Here is an 18,687-nt window from a genome sequence, read left to right on the forward strand (position 1 = left end):
CGAGTGGGCCGCACCCTAATAACCAACAGCAGAGTCTACCTCTGTGACCGGTTCTCTCTATGAGAATGTGTCCTCCCACCTGTCCTCTGTATCCAGTCCAGTATCTGGTTGAGGTCGAGGGAGGGGTTGCGCCCTCTAAAAACAAATCAGTATCTGGTTCTGTATATGAGAGGGATACGTCCTCTGTTCCTGAAAATAAATATACTCGGATCGAGGTGATGGAGGGCCGCACCCTCCTGTGATGCAAACTAGAGTCCCTAGAGACTCAAGGTGACTAAACTGCAGGGCACACCTCTTATAAATGTCAGCATAAGGCTGAGGGCAATCTTCGGAAACAACGATGGAAAACTATCAACCGACTATCCGGATCCCGTGCGCGCGCGCGGGGTCCAGGTAGACCATTGGTAGTCTGAGGAAAGCTGGAGACGTTCTCCGCAATCCACGTATGCCCGGGAGGTCGGAGGAGGTCAAATCAGGCCTCGCGACGACCCGAGCAAAAAGGAAAAGGAAGTCATGAAAAAACAAAGGGCAACAATCAACGAAGATAAGAGAAAGAAACACCAATTCTATCTCAGATAGAATGCAAATAGCAGGCCGGAAGGTGACAAAAGTAAATCCCACTGGACAGGGCCAGGAGCGAAACCAACGTGGGAAAAAAAAACTACCGACACCTATAAGGATTCCGGGAGGCAGATACGGAGTAGCTGGCAAAGACAAGGAAAAACACGCTATCTCCTGAAGGGTCTGGGTATCGGTCCTTGGAGACGTGCCGTCGCCGGTTTGGAGTAAACCGTGGGTGTGTCCGGAGTCTTTATAAGAAACTTGCCCTACAGGCATGAGGTTTAGGGCCTTCACCCTTCCCACCATATTCAGATGGCGGTAAACTGGTGTCCACTTGAACATTATGGCAATGGTGTTGGTCTGGACACCTGCCTATCTCCATGTCACTGTCGGCCACTGGGGTTTCCTCAGTGATATTCCCCCAGGCCTGCGGCCAAAAGGGGGTTCGGTACCAATAGTGAGTAGGCCAAAGGAACGGACACAGAATGGCTAGCCAAACAAATAGGCACGGACATAGCAGGGCATTCAAGTAGGTACCGACCTAGTAGGCCATTCAATGGGGCACAGACATAGCAGGCCGTTTAAATGGGCACGGACCGAGCAGGCCGTTTAAATGGGCACAGACCTAGCAGGCCGTCTTAATGGGCACAGACCTAGCAGGCCGTTTTAATGGGCACAGGCATGGCAGGCCGTTTAATGGGCACAGACATAGCAGGCCGTTCTTATGGGCACAGACATAGCAGGCCGTTCTTATGGGCACAGACATAGCAGGCCGTTCTTATGGGCACAGACATAGCAGGCCGTTCTTATGGGCACAGACATAGCAGGCCGTTCTTATGGGCACAGACATAGCAGGCCGTTCTTATGGGCACAGACATAGCAGGCCGTTCTTATGGGCACAGACATAGCAGGCCAATCTTATGGGCACAGACATAGCAGGCCAATCTTATGGGCACAGACATAGCAGGACAATCTTATGGGCACAGACATAGCAGGCCAATCAATGGGTGGTGTATTACCAGTATATTATTATTATCATGTATTTATATAGCGCCTTCCAATTCCGTAGCGCTTTACAAAGTGTATTGAAGAGTAACGGGGGCCTCCGAGTTCGGGTAGAGGTCCCTAAAAATAGTACATCCTCATGGCATCCTGTGACCTAGGACCCTTATACACCAACCCTTAGACATCGTGGTGCCGTGTGAGTAACCCGAACCGGGACTGGCAGCCCCTAAATGCCCAGCAGGCAAACAGTGGAATGCCAGCTGTAGTGGGTATAAGCGGAAGTTGTCCCAGTGGCCCTCATGTCAATGAATGAAAGATACGCTGAGCGATACTCTCCTTAAACTGGGAATCGGCATGCACATGCCCACACAGGTCCGTTTGACATTTCTTAGCATCATCATAGGTTACCATCATATCACCTTTGTAACCATGGACACCCCCAGGAGTAGGGTTAAATAGCGAACTCAGTGGCTCTCCCCACGACCTGACTAAATGTATAGTAACAGCGTAGACCGGTCTCCCATACCAGGTAGTCAGAGCCCGGTCCAGGCATGCTTATATGTGCCATGGACAGGGAATCCATACCAGAGTAGACTCATCTGATTCCTCATAACTGGGCCAGAAAAATATATACTGAGAAACACACGAATCCTAGAATAGCCGGCGCCGTGTACGCCATGTACAGAGACCTGAACTGAGTTTCCAATAAACCTGTAAGTCGCAGTAATCGTATATATCCTGATAGCAGAACTCGCAGTAATCTGTGATATACCCTGTCAGCCAGACACACAGCAAACTGAGCGACATAATAGGTCCTGGTCCACCATGCGATAATGGGCCAGGCGTCGGCCTTGACACAGTAGCTATGGTGCATGTAGGGTACAGGCTCCCATAGGAAGTAAGCGTATGGAGTACGCCCACAGCGACAAAAAACAGAAAAAGCCTGTGCCACAGACAGAGCAGTACATGGATACTGCCTATAGGCATGTACTCCAACCCAGTAAAATAAATCTAAATCTATACATCTATACACACATGCACACACACAAATCTACATATATACAAAAACATACACCCACATATACATACATCAACCTGGACATAAAATCTCATGGGAAAACTGTCACTACATTGTCCCTTAAACAGAAGGTGCAAACACAAGCTGTATGCAGTCACCTAATGAAAAAAACAAACTGACATGCAGCATGGTAACTGAAACGGGTGGAGGCAGACCTCCAACGTGCCAAGTAATGAAGTGTACCGACGGGGGAGGGGCCGCGAGCAGTTGCACTCTCTCCCGGTCGGACTCTCCCCCGCCCGGTCGGACACACGAGGTCCGCGGGCGGAGGCGGCCACGGTGAGCGGCCACGAGGGAAAGAAGATCCGTCCGCTGGGTACTTCGGTAAGCGCACACGAGTACCCCCGCGGCCGGCAAAGTACATGGGACCGCCGGAGATGAAATCCGCGGTCCCGGAGCTCGGGGGTCGAAGGGGGCAGATGAAGTAAGCCTCCTGAAGCCCCCGAGCGGCACACACACCGCCAGGAAAAGGCGGAAGCACATAGTATTAAAAATGGGGATACATAATCCAAGGGAAAACGGACGGGGAGGGGGGGGGGGCACAAGTCCAAGAAAAGAACAGTAAGGACCCCAAAGACCCCCCACAAATATATAGGGAACTACAGCGAAGTTGCAGGGACAAAGAAAACACATAAGATATAAAACAGCATGATTGGAACAAATCCAGCAAGGGCAGAAAATGTAAATACCTAAGAATAAAATCTCACATGAAAATAAATAAATAAACGGATTATTATACTGAAGAGAAATATATCTATGACAAAATACCACAAGTGCAACCTACAAAATAGAATCTAAAATACTGAATATAAGCAATAAAATCCCAAAGCCACCCACTATAAGCAGGAGGCAGTGGTACTCTGACCTGTACTGTCTGCAGAGCAGCAAAGAAAGAGGAAATGAAGCATGGGGAGAGGAGTTTTATAGTACCTAACTTTTTTCTGATTGGTTGTTTTTTCTGTGCTGCTGTGGAGTTCTAGTAAAGAGAGACTTAAAGGGAAACTCCAGTGCCAGGAAAACAATCCGTTTTCCTGGCACTGGAGGGTCCCTCTCCCTCCCACCCCCCAATCCCCAGTTGCTGAAGGGGTGAAAACCCCTTCAGTCACTTACCAGGGGCAGCGACAGGTCCCACGTCGCTGCTTCCTCCTCCCCCGCCGCTCCTCCTTCTGGTTACGTCGGCCGGTGGGCGAGACTGATCTCGCCCGCCGGCCGAGGAGACCTAATGCGCATGCTCGGCAATGCCGCGCATGCGCATTAGCGCACCCCATAGGAAAGCATTGAAAATTAATTTCAATGCTTCCCTATGGGGAATAGAGCGACGCTGGAGGTCCTCACACAGCGTGGGGACGTCCAGCGACGCTCTAGCACAGAAAACCTGTGCTATGAAGCAGGAAGTGTCCTCTAGTGGCTGTCTAATAGACAGCCACTAGGGGAGGACTTAACCCTGCAAGGTAAATATTGCAGTTTTAAAAAAACTGCAATAATTACACTTGCAGGGTTAAGGGTAGTGGGAGTTGGCACCCAGACCACTCCAATGAGCTGAAGTGGTCTGGGTGCCTGGAGTGTCCCTTTAAGCAAATACGAAGCCTCCTGTCATGTTATAAAATTAAGATATTGCAGGGACAGTCTCTTTGCCCCAGAATCAATACATTAAGGTGTAGTGGTTCTGGCGCTGAAAGTGTCCCTTTAAGTAGTAACACACTAATTCCCTTCTTGTAACATACAGATTCTACATACTGCAGGTCACTACTTTCCATGTATCCACGCATAGTAAGAAAGTAAAATGAGTTGAGAAAATTTGTAATATATAATTTTAAACATAGGAGTTATTCATTTGAATGTGCCTATAACTGCTTTATCAGCCTAGTATGGGACAGTTCTAGAAGGTGCATGATAATCTGTTGGTCTAATTATTTGGTTTATAAAATGTATTTAAATGAGGATCTGTACATAATCTAATTTTTTGGTCACAACATCGTATTCAGAGAATAGAGATAGAGTCACATCTGGGTGCTTGAAAAAAAAAAAGGAAACTTCGTTTGGACATGGATAGAAGGTTTTTGGACATCGAAAAGCAATGCCTGGACATATTTATCCAGAAACACACATAAGATTTTTCAGATGTGACTCTGCGGCAATGTCTATAAGTGTCAGCTGCTTAGACATCACCAAAGAGACAAGTTTATTTTGTCTGGTTGAGAATAAAACCAGTGAGTGACATGTAGTAATGATAGCATAATTGCAGTCATTTTTGTGTTCCCCTAGGGTTATTTGAAGCGTTAAATATTGCCCTATGCATGCAGTTCAATGTATAGGGCATTCCAGATAAATTGTTGATCCCTGACCTGTGGTTGAAGAATGTAAATCATTAATGAATTGTTGCCTAGTAGCAACTGTAAATATTCAAAACACCTAGACGTATGTTTTGCAGGTTTTGTTTGAAGATCTTGTTACTATGTGATCTAAGCGTGATTAACTGACACTTATGACACTTACAAAACGGCTTGTGAAGAATATTTAAAATAGTATATGGAAATAATGCAAGACGCGCTTTTTGACTCCCAATTCTTGACATGTGCACAGTCGTTATTCGGCATTGTGCCATAACCCTTCCCCAACATCCCTTTAATAAACACAGACACCAGCTTTTCTGTTGGAAATATATAGTCCACAGCTTTATTAATTATCATAATAACTTTACAAAATTTTAGTGTCATTGCCAAACAATAAAGATATTTGAATCAAATCTTCCTCCGTCCCTCAATACCCCTGGCAATGACTCCATACAATATAGCAGAATAAAACAGTATAAACAAGATATAACATAAACCCGGCCTAACAAAGAGGCCCATATCCAACTGCTTAAATTGTAGGGGTGTACCGAGATACCCCTACACCCCCAGCTTCAGAGCCATCGATGAACTAGAACCTACTAACCAACCACCATCGATTAACTAGAACCACTCCTGCCTAATCCAGGCTAAACCTTGCCATGACCACTTCATACTCCACCAACTTCCCATTTATCCTAGCCCTTCCCCGCCATAGCACATGACTTGACTCCTAAAGATCATGGGCGCCCCCCACCACAGAAAAACAGGGCCCTTGTGATACCCTCCTGAAATCCTAGGTTCAGCAAATCGCACCCCCCATCTGACAGATGCACTCCATCTCTCCTAAAATACCCAGGAAGCATGCCCTCCAATTCCATGTGTCGCACTGCCACACAACCCAATCTACGAATAAAAACCAACATAGTTTTATTCCCCTTTCGCTGGCATCAGGCTACCGCACTAGACCTAAATCATTCCCACCTTGATGAATCAACACCACATCCGGGGCCCCACGCGTTACCCTTCTGAACATTTCCCCAATAATGCTTTGCTAACTGTAACCCCGAAAGCCCAGCCAAACCAACAACATCGTCTCCTGAGGAAAGCCCAGCTGTGCTCCTTGTCTCCGAACTGCGGCCCTCTTCTACGCCCAATAGACGTATGAGTGTCCCACCAGCCAGATTGGGTGGGGGAAGATTTAACTAAAGTGTTCATAGTGTGCCAGGCGCTTAAGGGCTTGCGGCGCCAGGCTGCTTCCATGACGCGTGGTGGCCGTTCCCCGCAGTACTCCTGTCAAGACTCTGCGGGGTGCTCGCGCAGGTCTGTTACTCTGTGTTTGAGGCCAGTCTGTTGAAGTTGGCCTATTCCCTGGAATTCTTTGGGGCCATGCGAATTGGGGAATTGGTGAGCCCTACTAGGCGCCGCTGTGGAGGGGTGTTGTTTGCTGACGTTCAGTGCGAGGCGGGGTGGATTTCGTTTCTGATCTGGCGCTCAAAAACGTATGTCCTTGGGAAGCGTAAGTGGGTGCGATTGGGTGCTGTCCATGGCTCGGATATCTGCCTGGTCACTTCCTTTCAGGATTACTGCGAGCTGCACCCGATCTCCTCGGGCCCTCTTTTGGTTCATGAAGATGGGAGTTTTCTTTCGTATTTTCAATTTATTAAAAGTTTTTCACTCTTGGCTGGAGGTATTGGGAGTTGATTGTCAGGAATTTGGTGGGCACTGAAGCTTCCAGGCTTGCTTTGTTGGCGCAAGCAGTTCAGAGGATTGGGAGGTGGGCATATGGGCGTTTTGTCTCAAATGTTCATCCTTCCCGCCTCCTGAATTAATGTTTTTCTCTTTAGGTGGGAGCCCCCCCAGGGTCTGTGTGATTGGGTATTCGTATGTCTTCTGGGCCAGGCGGCGGGCAGCTGTCCGTCCGTGAGGTGAGCTGCTGGGTTTCACACCTTCTGAAGCGGAGGCTCGCTGGTTTGGGAACAGAGATATGAAGTGGGTTCGGCTCTTCCCTGAGCTAGTTCGGCTTGTGGGTACACCTAGTGTTCTTGTGATTCACCTCGGGGGTAATGATCTTGGGACAATGCCTATTTGGAGGTTGGGGAACGCTATTAAGAGGGATTTAGCGCGGGTCTTCGTTTTGTTCCCGGAAGTTCGGCTTATCTGGTCGGAGGTCATTTCCGCAACTACTGGCAGCAAGCCCATAATCAAAGAGCCATGGAACGCTGCCGGGTAAAATTGAATCGGAGGGTCTCTAAGTTCCTGTTAGGGGTAAAAGAGATCCCGGTTCGCCACAGGGTGTTTGAGCGGGAGGCAGCTAATTTGTTCAGGAGTGATGGCGTGCACCTCACGGAGGTTGGGCTCTGCCTCTTTAATCTTTCTATCCAGCAAGCGGTGGAACAGGCCTTGGATGGTTTGGGTGGGGGGCGTTGGTTTGGGTGGGCCCCCGCTTATTTTTGGTTTACAACAGCGGGGTTGTAGTGGGGAGCGTGTCCTTGCCAATAGGGTTGGGGAGTATCAGATGGAATGTCAGGAGATGGACAAGGTGGGTCTCAACCTCCCCTGCTCTGTAGGGTAAACTTTTCAGTTACCGACTTGGAAGTGCCCACCGAGCTAAAAGTCGGCTGGTGGTGAGCATTGAAAGGAAAAGGGAACTTTGGTTTGGATGAGGGGGGAAGGCGAGAGCCCAGTGGGCAAGTTTTGGTGCATAGGCACCTGATTAAGTTCGTTGACAAGGACGGTTATTTAACCTGTAGGGCAATAAGTGTTAATTTATATGTTAAGTTATGGTTTATGTATATATATATTTATGTGCTTATTTATATTTGAATTGAAGGAAATTAATAAAGTAGAGTCCTACAGTTATATGTTTAATAAATACTGTGACCTGTTTCATCCAATATTCGTTGTCTGTTGTTATTGGGGGGAGAATTGGGGTAAGTTCTTTATTCTTAGATGCACCACATTCCCCGCTACGTATATACATGCAGCCTCCTAAATGATGTAGTGTCCCATTTCCAAAAGTATCACTCTCTGCCCAACTCCCCCCTCTAATCACCAGCCAAACTCATAGTCTGCTTCCCTCCTTCTTCTTCATCTATTCTACTCCTTAATTCTCTGTACCTCTATGTTTGATACCCTGTTGTTAGAGATTGTTGGCAATTTTTATTATGTGACACTGGTAGTAGTCTACTATACTTTGGCAAGAAAAAGTATGTGAACCATTTAGAAAAGACTGTATACACATATAAAAATGTCTTAAAATCTGGTTTGATGTTCATCTAAATTGCAGTAATTAACAAACATAATCTGTTTTAACTAATACAACAGAAATTATTGTATTGTCCTTGTACATATTGAATATATCATTCAAATGTTCAAATTATAGGTTGGACAAAAGTATGTGAAACTATAGACTAAGACCTTCAAGAAAAGCTAATTAGAGTAAAATAGAGGAAATTGGGAAGACTGGTGTTTAATTAATGAAACTTTCTGCTACCTCCCGCACGACTCCTATCTTTATAGGCTGTCACTTCCTCCCAGATGGCTGCCGAAAAGCAAGCCTGGAAGGCTTGTTTTTAGCAGGGGCCCGGTCTGGGACAGTGGCCCTTTAACAGCGCGACCTGGCCCCTGCTAAAAACAAGCCCACCGGGTGACCCTAAGTGCATTGGCCACCCGGTGGGCCTACTAAGCGTGTTGGGCCCCGGCTGGCGGGCAGCTGCTTTGGGCCCGCTAAAGTCACTGGGCATGGGGCAGCTCCCGTTTGCCCCATGTTAAAGATTGCCCTGTCTCTATCCCCCAACAATGAGTGTCTGTTATTTGCTATGTTAGTTCTATCTGTTCAGATCAATTTGTATCTTTTTCTACCGAATGCATAGGGTCTTACCTTATATGGGCTCCTTTCAATAGAGGCTTTCTTAGTATGCTGTCTGGCTCAAATTGAGGGATTTAATGGCTGTTTGTGCAAAATTAGCGCTAACGTATTGGCGTCCTGTTCTCACGAACGCGCACGCATTCGGGTATTTAATTTAGGGACTCCTTTGCTTCAGTCAAGTCAATTTACTAGCTAACAATTTCTAAGTGCGGTTCGTTTCAATTTGTTTGAATTTTTTTTGAAAATTCTCATTCGTTAGTACACTCTTTCCTCTGTGCACCAAAGGATGATGATGGAGCAATAGTGATAGAATGTTGGCTATCCAAAACACCTCCACTGTGAATTTCTGACAGTTCACATTTTAGTAATTAACCATGCTATTCTCTTACTCAGATTTAATGCTTCGTATAGTGAAATAATGAAGGTAATACAAAAAACTTGCTCTCAAATTCAGATGGAAATGGACACTGAGCATTAGGAATACATATGTGTATTTCTAACACTACAGTCTAAATGTCCCTGCTTAGATTTAGGCACCCCCAGCCTGCAATTACTGCAAAAAAAAAAAAAAGAATTTTAGACGCCTTACACCGAGTCTCCCTCATTGCTGCCGCAGATTCTCTTTGTCTGATGTCATTCGGGAGGCATGACTCCAAGATGGTCCAATCCAATGCTTCTCATAATGGGCACCATTGGGGCATGCACGGTACTTGCTGCTATGCGCGTATGATTCTTCCCTACAAAATAATTGCATGTAAGGATTCTTTATGGCAGACCTTCAGGGCACTGCGCAAGTGTGTGATGTCATGGTGTGCTACTGTACGAGAGCCGGGAATTAACAGTCTCATAGCGAGAGGGCTTAGAGGTGTGGCTTAATGCCATGCTTACAAGTCTTCTAAATAGTCAAATTATGTCATTTGGGGCTTTTCAGAAGACGGAACAACAATCTATAACAACTTTATTCAAGATTAAGTTGTTATATGAAATACAGTGTTCCTTTAAGGACTTATCTGCAAAGATTTAATGAGTGAATAAGTTGTCTCCATGGAAAACAGACACAATGAAATCTAAGGTAATATTCAAGCTGTGAACCGGAGCTTTGCTATCTAAGAACCATAAAAATAATTGTCCATGCTTGAAAAACGTACCTGCTCAGAGCAAAAAGTTTATATAAAAAGAAAAAGTCACTTTTTCATGTAGGCACAGAGTAATATTTTTTTACATTGCGCCTCAATTTAATACTGTTGTATACGTTTTCAAATGATTTAATATTTTTGGATAAAAATGTAAAAACTATTTAATATTAATATTTATATATTTTTTTTTTAATTTAGAATTTATCTACAAAAATGTCCATAGACATTTATGGTGACTTCTGTAGATAAGTCATGCGGAAAGTATTGAATCATTTGGAAAGCGTATTAAATCAGGGCATTATAGAATGCAGGATGCACTATGGGAAGAAGGCAGGCCAGCAGAGGTAGTATCATGCTCTGGGCAATAGTTCAAGGCCCTGGCCTCCAAATTCCCCAGATCTTACTCTAAACATCTATGGGATGTGCTGAGATAACAGATCTGATCCTCACCTCACATCTTGCAGGATCTGCTGCTAATCTCTTGGTGCCAGATACCCCAGGACATGTTCAGAGGTCTTGTGAAGTCCATGCCTCGATGCATCAGAGCTGTATTGACAGCACAGTGGGATCCTACACAATATTAGCCACATGATCCGTGCATAGCTTGATGTGTGCGACCTGCTTTGAACTCCCATAGTGCTTGGTCAGTTTTTTTTCCATGTTTGGTCATTGTTAGTGGACTGCTACAAATTAGGAAAAGTTCCAAATAGTTCAGCATAGCTGGTCATTATAGATTATGAAAGCACACCTCCCAACACTGGGAGGCATTGACACTGAATGGACAATGGGGTCCACCTGGTGCATTTCAACTCAGTGTGGAGCACGCATGGATGACCAATGTCTGCTCTAGCTGTGTGCCCCCTCAGGGCTGCATATGCACAGAGCCCATTTGAAACACTCTGGCATAAGTTCCATGCCTTGAGGTTACTCTACCTAGCACTCATGCTTCTACTGATAAGCTCATACTACTTTTTCTGGGAATCTTTCCCTGAGTGACAGGCAACAGAGGGTTGTAGTCAATGGAGTATATTCGAAGCAAGGTCTTGTCACCAGTGGGGTACCTCAGGGAACTGTACTTGGACCCATTCTCTTTAATAGTTTTATTAGTGATATTTCAGAAGGTCCTGATGGTAAGGTATGTCTATTTGCTGATGATACTAAGATATGTAACAGGGTTAATGTTCAAGGAGGGATAAGCCAAATGGCAAATGATTTAGGTAAATTAGAAAAATGGTCAGAGTTGTGGCAACTAAAATTCAATGTGGATAAGTGCAAGATAATGCACCTTGGACATAACAATCCAAGAGCAGAGTACAGATTATTTGATAGAGTCCTAACCTCAACATCTGAGGAAAGGGATTTAGGGGTGATTATTTCTGATGACTTAAAGGTAGGCAGACAATGTAATAGAGCAGCAGGAAATGCTAGCAGAATGCTTGGTTGTATAGGGAGAGGTATTAGCAGTAGAAAGAGGGAAGTGCTCATGCCATTGTACAGAACACTCAGGGCTGGTGCAAGGATTTTTGCCGCACTAGGCAAAATAAAAATTTGCCGCCCCCCCATGTGACATCACAATGCCCCACCCATATGATCTGCCATATGAACTAACGCCAGTGCTGCACACTGTGTTTACATTAAAAAGCCTGCAGGGATAGGCTATAGACACTGGAACCACTTCATTAAGCTGCAGTGGTTCTGGGGACTATAGTGTCCCTTTAATGTGAGGTTAATTAGAGATTAGTGTCACTAATAATATACTAGATTGCCTACTTACAACCAGATGAATATGGTGATGGGCTCTAGCTGCAGTCTGTCTCCACTGGTCTGGTGTAGAACTGGATCTCTGGAGGCTGTTTGTAACTGCGGTCACAAAATTCAATGTTCTGGGAGAACAGGAAGCAGCTCCATGTTTTGAGGCCCCTTACACAGCTCAAGGTCTGGGCCCTAGGGCCTGACGGTGAGTATGCCCATAAGGCCCACCCATAAGTCCACCTATATGTTCCACCCATTAAATTCGCTCACATGGAGTGGAGTGTGTAGGGCATGTGTTATGTGTTATTGTAGAGGATCTAATGTGTGTGCTTATGGAATGTAGTGTATAGGCATACCAGTTTTTTGTAGGTGATGCAGTGTGTTTGTGTGTAGTGGAAGCAGTGTGTGTTTGTGGTTGTCTGTAAGGGATCCATTGTTTGAATCTGTGTTTGTATGCATAAGGGATGCAATGTAAGTGTGTGCATTGAGTGTGTGTAAGAAATGCATTGTTTCTGTGTGTATGTAAGAGAAGCAGTGTATGTGTGTGTGTTTGCATGTGTGTGTAAGGGATGCATTGTGTGTTTCTGTGTATGTATAGGGATGCATTGTGTGTGTGCGTGTCAGGGCCGCCATCAGGGGGTGACAACCGTGACAGTTGTCACGGGCCCGGCGGCCCTGGGGGGCCCCACTTTCCCTCCCTGCACACATAGATAGCGAATATCGCTATCTATGTGTGCAGCCCCGGCCCCCGGCTCCCTGTTACCGCAGAGGGGGCCCAGGCAGCACACTGCTTCTTCTCATCTCCTCCCTGCTAATAACGCTCGCGAGACCCGGTTGCCATGGCAACGCTCCGCGGGTCTCGCGAGAGTTATTGGAGGAGAGAAGAGGAGAAGCAGTGTGCTGCCTGGTCCCCCTCTGTGGTAACAGGGAACCCGGGGGGCCCCACCATGCCACCGGACCACCAGGGATGGAATCTCCCCCCTCCCTAGACACAGGTAAGCAGGGAGGGGGGAGAAACAATTTAATTACATTATTATTATTATTTTAAATAATGTTAAAATGCCCCCCCTCCCCCTCCTCATTGGACATTTACACACACACACACACTACATACACTGACACAACACACACACACACACACACACACACTACATACACTGACACAACACACACACACTACATACACTGACACAACACACACACACACACACACACACTACATACACTGACACAACACACACACACACACACACACACACTACATACACTGACATAACACACACACACACACACTACATACACTGACACCACACACACACACTACATACACTGACACAACACACACACACACTACATACACTGACACAACACACACACACACTACATACACTGACACAACACACACACACACTACATACACTGACACAACACACACACACACAATACATACACTGACACAACACACACACACAATACATACACTGACACAACACACACACACACACAACATACACTGACACACACTATATACACTGACACAACACACACACACACACTACATACACTGACACAACACACACACACACACTACATACACTGACATAACACACACACACACACTACATACACTGACACAACACACACACACTACATACACTGACACAACACACACACACACTACATACACTGACACAACACACACACACACACACACACTACATACACTGACACAACACACACACACACTACATACACTGACACAACACACACACACACTACATACACTGACACACACTATATACACTAACACAACACACACACACACACACACAATACATACACTGACAAAACACGCACACTGCATACACTGACACAACACACACACACACACTACATACACTGACACAACACACACACACACTACATACACTGACACAACACACACACACACTACATACACTGACACAACACACACACACACACACTACATACACTGACACAACACACACACACACACTACATACACTGACACAACACACACACTATATACACTGACACAACACACACACACACACACTACATACACTGACACAACACACACAATATATACACTAACACAACACACACACACACTACATACACTGACACAACACACACACACACACACTACATACACTAACACAACACACACACACTGCATACACTAACACAACACACACACTGCATACACTGACACAACACACACACCACATACACTAGCACAACACACACACACACACTGCATACACTAACACAACACACACACACTGCATACACTAACACAACACGCACACACTGCATACACTGACACAACACACACACTCTGCATGCACTGACTCAGCACACACACTGCATAGACTAACACAGCACACACTGCATACACTAACACAACACACACTGCATACACTAACACAACACACACTGCATACACTAACACAACACACTCTGCATACACTGACACAACACACACTGCATACACTAATACAACACACACCGCATACACAAACACACACACTGCATACACTAATACAACACACACTGTATACACTAACACACACAGTGCATACACTAATACAATACACACACTGCATTCACTAATACAATATGCACTCTGCATACACTACACACTAACACACTCACTGCATCCGCTACACACTAACACACTCGCTGCATTCACTACACATTAACACTCTGCATTCACTAAACTAACACAGACTCTGCATCCGCTACACACTAACACACTCTCTGCATTCACTACACATCAACACACTCTCTGCATTCACTACACATTAACACACTCTCTGCATTCACTACACTAACACACTCTCTGCATTCACTAACACTAACACACTATCTGCATTCACTACACTAACACACTCTCTGCATTCACTACACTAACACACTCTCTGCATTCACTACACATTAACACACTCTCTGCATTCACTACACATTAACACACACTCTGCATTCACTACAAATTTACACACACACTACATTCATTACACTGACACACTCTGCATTCACTACACCCTAACACACACTCTGCATTTATTACACACTAACACACACTCTGCAGTCACTAAATACAATATGCACTCTGCATACACTACACACTAACACACACTCTGCATCCGCTACACACTAACACACTCTGCATTCACTACACTAACACATACTCTGCATCCGCTACACACTAATACACTCTCTGCATTCACTACACATTAACACTCTGCATTCACTACACTAACACAGACTCTGCATCCGCTACACACTAAAACACTCTCTGCATTCACTACACACTAACACACTCTCTGCATTCACTACACTAACACACTCTCTGCATTCACTACACATTAACACACTCTCTGCATTCACTACACATTAACACACACTCTGCATTCACTACAAATTTACACACACACTACATTCATTACACTGACACACTCTGCATTCACTACACCCTAACACACACTCTGCATTTATTACACACTAACACACACTCTGCATTCACTAAACTATGCACACACTCTGGATTCACTATACTGACACACACTCTGCATTCACTACACTAACATACACTCTGCATCAACTGTACACACAGCATCCACTACACAAACATCCTGTATTCACAGTACACACACTACATCCACCACAAATTGAAACATTCTGCATTCACTATACACAGACAGTGTCTAATACACACACTTCATCCACTACAGACACTGCATCCATTAAGCACATTTCATCTAGTACATACAAACACTACATCCACTACACAAACACACACTACATCACTGTACACACACTACACCACTACTCAAACACTCTCTGCATTCAGTACACTAACACACACTCTGCATCCGCTACACACTAAAACACCCTCTGCATTCACTACACATTAACACACACTCTGCATTCAATACACATTTACAAACACTCTGCATTCACTGCACTAACACACACTACATTCATTACACTGACAAACTCTGCATTCACTACACACTAACACACACTCTGCATTCATTACACACTAACACACACTCTGCATGCATTACACACTAACACACACTCTGCATTCATTACACACTAACACACACTCTGCATTCACTAAACTATGCACACACTCTGGATTCACTATACTGACACACACTCTGAATTAACTGTACACACAGCATCCACTACACAAACATCCTGTATTCACAGTACACACACTACATCCACCACAAATTGAAACACTCTGCATTCACTATACACAGACACTGCATCTAATACACACACTACATCAACTACAGACACTGCATCCACTAAACACATTTCATCTAGTACATACAAACTCTACATCCACTACACAAACACACACTACATCACTGTACACACACTACATCCACTACTCAAACACACTCTGCGTTCACTATACACACTGCATCCGCTACACTAACACACTCTGCATTCACTGCACAAACAGTATCTAATGCACACAAACACTACATCCATTACACACATTCTAATTCACTTACACTATACACACCACATTCAGTCCCGCATCATTGTCAGCGGACTAGGTAGGGCGTGGGCGGGCCCGGGAGGGAGGGGGAGGGGTGGAGGGGGGGGGGGCAGACCTTGTGCTTTGTCAGGGGCCCCAAAATTTCTGCTGGCAGCCCTGGTGCGTGTAGTGTGAAAGAGCTCTCCCTTCTGTCCCTTAGAGCTCTCCCCTGCCCCGTAGTGGTCTCTCCTCTCCCCCCACCCTCCCCTGGGGATCTCTTCTCACACCCACCCACCCTCCCTGTGTTTTCCTCACCTCCCCTTCTGCTCATCTCCACTTCTCCTCACCCCCTCTCCTGTGTTCTTCTCACCTGCCCCCCGTGTCTTCTCACCTCCCCCCGTGTTCTCCTTACCTCCCCTTCTCCTCACCCCCTCTCCTGTGTTCTTCTCACCTGCCCCCCGTGTCTTCTCACCTCCTCCGTGTTCTCCTCACCTCCTCTTCTCCTCACCCCCTCTCCTGTGTTCTTCTCACCTGCCCCCCGTGTCTTCTCACCTCCCCCGTGTTCTCCTCACCTCCCCTTCTCCTCACCCCCTCTCCCTGTGTTCTTCTCACTCCCCCCTCCCTGTGTTCTTCTCACCTCCCCCTCTCCTCACCCCCCTCTGTGTTCTTCTCACTCCCCCTCCCAAAGGTTTAAAAATAATATCAGGAAGTATTACTTTACTGAGAGGGTAGTGGATGTATGGAATAGCCTTCCAGCTGAAGTGGTAGAGGTTAACACAGTGAAGGAGTTTAAGCATGCGTGGGATAGGCATAAGGCTATCCTAACTATAAGATAAGGCCAGGGATTAATGGAAGTATTTAGAAAATTGGGCAGACTAGATGGGCCGAATGGTTCTTATCTGCCGTCACATTCTATGTTTCTATGTTTCATTCTGGGAACAAATTGGAATTGTAAAACAGGATCCCAAAGTCAGGACTATACCTCAGAATTCAGGACTTTTGTGAGGTATGTGAAAGCGCAAACGTCACACTATTTAATGCAGATAATCTGTTCATTGATTCTGAAAACCTGATAAATCTAAGTATAGCTCTGAGCTTTCAGTTGCACTTTATTATTCCCTTAAATGGCCACAAGCACTGGAAAACAATGATCTATGCAGACTCTGCAAATCCGAGGGCGTTTCATAGGTGTTATGTAATTTCACAATAGCTAATCACATAATCACAGTGTCACAGTCTGCTTAAGGGTGTTCTTTCAAAACAGTGTACTGTAGCTGGGCCAGGACTCAAGTGAGGATGTAGATTGAGGAATGGAAAGATATTATCAATAGAAGACCACCAGTCACTATTAAAACACAGTTTTTTTTTTTTATTTGGGGGGTCTCTGAAAGGTTTCCTTCCCCATCAGCCAAACTTTCATCATCTTTCAAGCTGAAAATGAGCAAGAGAATTGAAAAGGAACAAATATCATCACTCTGCATTTTATTTCATATGCATATTAACAAAGTTATTCACTAAATTCTGAATTGTATAAAAATTAAAGGAGCACTATAGGGTCAGAAACACAAACATGTATTCCAGACCCTATAATGCTAAATCCACCATTTAGGTGGCTTTGCCCCCCTTTGCCCCTCTGTAAAAGTATAAAACTTACCTTATTTCCAGCGCCACGCGGGTCCGCGGGCGTTGGCTCCGTCCCCTTTGTGACATCATCAAAATGACCGGTTTTTAAACCAATCTAATGCTTTCCCACAGGGAAAGCATTGGATTGGCTAAAATCGGCATGGGGTGGGGCCAAATGCCTTTTTGGCCAAAATTCTGCGTCTCCATGCAGAGCGTGGGGACGCTGAACGGCAGGACTGCTTACTGTGCAGCACTGAGCCAGGAAGCCCCTACCGTGGCCATCTAAGGAGTGGCCACTTGGAGGTGTCCCTAGGGGCAATGTAAACACTGCCTTTTCTCTGAAAAGGCAGTGGTTACATAAAAATGCCTGAAGGCAAGGATCATACTCACCGGAACAACTACATTAAGCTGTAGTTGCTCTGGTGACTATAGTGTCCCTTTAAGGCCTTTAAGGATTTAATATTTAGTATTTTTGTATACATGTTTCAAATTATTTAATATTTTTAGATAAACTTCTGAAATGATTACTTTAACATATTAAAATATAAAAAATATAGATAGATAGATTGTATATAAATATAAAAATCTATATATTAAATTGTTTTTAAAATATTAAATCATTTTAGAAATGTATCCAAAAATATTAAAGCATTTGAAAAAAACATATCCAAAAATATTAAATCGAGGTCTAAATCAGAATTGGCAATATTTAGTATAAAATAGTCAAGATGGAACTATAGGTTAGTCGAAAGAATGAACAACATATTTTCACGAATATAACTTGTACGTTAAGTTTTTATTCTGTTTTG

The sequence above is a fragment of the Pelobates fuscus genome, chromosome 6 (genome assembly GCF_036172605.1).
Source record: "Pelobates fuscus isolate aPelFus1 chromosome 6, aPelFus1.pri, whole genome shotgun sequence".
In the NCBI taxonomy this organism is placed as follows: Eukaryota; Metazoa; Chordata; class Amphibia; order Anura; family Pelobatidae; genus Pelobates; species Pelobates fuscus.